The sequence below is a fragment of the Falco cherrug genome, chromosome 10, assembly GCF_023634085.1.
Source record: "Falco cherrug isolate bFalChe1 chromosome 10, bFalChe1.pri, whole genome shotgun sequence".
In the NCBI taxonomy this organism is placed as follows: Eukaryota; Metazoa; Chordata; class Aves; order Falconiformes; family Falconidae; genus Falco; species Falco cherrug.
The window spans coordinates 11,257,751-11,260,730 of record NC_073706.1 but is presented as its reverse complement, the minus strand read 5'-3'; positions in this window follow the sequence as shown (position 1 = coordinate 11,260,730).

Genomic DNA, 2,980 nt, shown 5'->3' with positions numbered 1-2,980 from the left:
CTTGTGGTAACTGACTTTTGTCATAGGTGGGGGTGAGTGTATTCCTTCGGTGAATGAAACCTCTCCCTAGTGTAAACACTGTCATCTGCCCCACCAGGGCTGAGTGTGGAATTCTTCGTACTGTGTAGTAAAAAATTCATTAGATGTCCAGAAGTTTGAAGTAGCTCTTCCTGCACTTTTTCCTTGAAGTGAGCATGCCAAAAGTGCTTTGAAATTCTGACAAGGTATTTTAAACAAAGAGAACTTGCATGGGGTGAGCGAGACTGGCGTTCAGCTCTTGATCTTAAGTCCTTCCCTCTCCAAACACTAGCCTGGAAAGACATTGTGGACATTTTTTTTTTCCCCAGTGTGGCGTTGCACTCTGACATCCTACTTTAATGAACTCCGTGATTACGCCTCGGGGAGTGTGTACATGGGAAATGAATAGACACCTGTCTGGTTGCTTTTGCTTCTGGTTTCAGGAGTTTTCTATATCCTCTGCTGCTGCAGTCGCCCTTTTGGCTGTTTCAGGCCCTCCCTGGCTGCCCCATCCTGTGCTCTAGAACTGCTGCAAGGGAGTATCTGAGCTCCCCTCTTTCTTGGTGGGATTTTAGCTGATGCAAAAGTGAGGAGAATAAACAGTGCCTGCACCCCCTGGTGAAGCCTACCCATATGCTCCGAGTTAGGGCACAAGACCCCCATGTTGTAAACTGGGAACGCAAATTAAGCAGCCATATGGTGTTTTTATTATGCATTAGACTAAACGGGTAGATTGAAATCTAGACTTTAATGAAGAAAACAGGAACATGAAATACAGGCAGCTCTGGGTATTTACCCAAGTTACTACTTTGTTTTGCTACTGCTTGCCTTCCGAGTCGGTTTATGCCATCCTAGTGAAAATCAAATGATGGGCAGGAACAAAAATCCTTTTGTAATCACTCTGGCGCGTTACTTTCTGTGGTGGTCTCTAGCCTGTATAAGCTATTACATCACACACGCAGGCTCTATGTCCCTGATGTCGGTTTATACTGCTCGGATACTGTGCTGTGCTTATGGTACACGGGGATCTATACTTGGAGGGCTTTGGTACGAGGGGAGGTCTAGGGGAGGGAGGACTTACTACCAGGTGTAGACCCCAGTCCTTGTAAGGATTCCAGGTCTCACAAACACAAAGGAACCACTTTGTTGCCAAGCTGCACCTGGCTGAAACTACAGAGATCTTTCACTGCCTCGATGCCAAAATAACTTGACTGAAGAAGTATGAGTCCCATTTAGGATTGCTGACTGGGGTTCCCCCTTCATTTCCAGTGGCTTCAGCACCTGGATGGAGATGAGAACCTGGAACTGCTGGGAGTCATGGAAGTTATTCATAGTATCTTTACCTGCTGGTTACAGCTGCTTTTAGGTCCTGGATGAAGGTCAGGGTGCTGCCTCCCTCTCTCTACTGTACTGCACTTGGGGTTCAGCTCTTGACCGGACCGTTAACTTTGCTTCCTACTCCTTAAAGGCCATGGCCTGCACAGCAGCATCTCTTTAGATTAGAGATTACGCGGGGATTTCGAGGTCAGCACAGCCTTGCCACCGGCCCATGGCGGTGCCTGGCTGGGTTCACCTCAGCCTAGAGCAGCCCTGGCCGGCCCCTCCGCAGTCGGACACGTGCGGAGCAGCAGTGGCTTTTCCCATTGTGAGCTGAATGTGTGGTGCTGGAATACTTGGCTTTGGAGGTAACAAGCAGAGAGCCCTTCAAACTTGTTTATTTTTTTTCTTCTTATTTATTTTTTTTTAACACTTTTTTCTTTGATTTCTCAGATCGAATTTGCTGCTTTGTTCTTAGAATAAAGACCCCATGTATGTATGGATACATTTCAGTTATGTTTCTCCTACAGCCTTGGTACTTCATGTTAACTGTGGCTTTCTGTGGGTTGCACCCACAGTTCACAATGGAAATTATAATTTCAAGGGGGCTGGTAATCCAAAACCAAGGGGTCAATCCCTAATACAGTCTGTTCAGTTTAGAAATAAGACTTTTTGGCTGTTACTAGTAAACAGCACATATGCTTGGAATGAAAGTTCTTTTCACTGTTTTATAGCTTGATGTGAGTATACTTTCAGAGTACTGTTCTTGTCCCTGCTTATCCTGATGTCTGAAAAATGTTTGCATTTTTCATTCAGCTGCCTGCCATTTACTCTTCTGATGCGTTCTCAACAAAATATACTTAATCCCTGTGTTTTTTATATGGACAGGAGAAACAATACAAAGTATGTAAACAAGACCTTTTTCTTGGCTGTCTTAGAACATCATTAGGAGATCGAGATTATCTGTTCTTGGGTGTTCTGGTGAGGCAGAGTGCCTTGTCTGTTACGAGAACTGGAGGCAGAAACTGTTTCAGAGCCCATCCCCCTTCAGCCATGCTGACTCTGGAATAAGAATGGGACTCCATATGTGACAGTACCAAAATCAAGACTCGGAAGTTGTTCTTCATCTCATCCACTTTACCTGGTGCCAGTTTACGGACCATCTTCAGTTTGCGATCCTGTCAAGTCTGACCACTAAGAAAGCTTTGATTTTTATAGAACAAATCGTTTCTGTGGTGCTTTGATAGAGGGCATGCTGCTTGCTTGATTTAGGACTGAAGTGTTGCCTCAGCAGAAAGCCAACGTACTCTAGTGCTCTGTGCTGTACCCCTTCAGGCCTGAGCAGATGTGTTCATGAAATATCCTTTGGCAGCCTTTCATGCAGGACCGTTATCTGTTGTCCTGGCCAAATTCCGACCTGGCTCATCCCGTTCTGTTCCTCTGCGTTTCCCCAACGCTGCAGATGGGTACCGCTGGGTCCTTCTCTTCCTTTTAACTGTTGCGTAGTGTTGCAGTTCATTGGCAAGCAGCTGTTCCGCCTCGTGCCGCAAAGGGCTTGTGTTTTCCTACTGGGCAAATTGTTCCTTTTGTTCTGTTTGGGGTTTGCCCATGTTTTGAGTTCCCTAGTTCCCTGTGTATTAAAGAT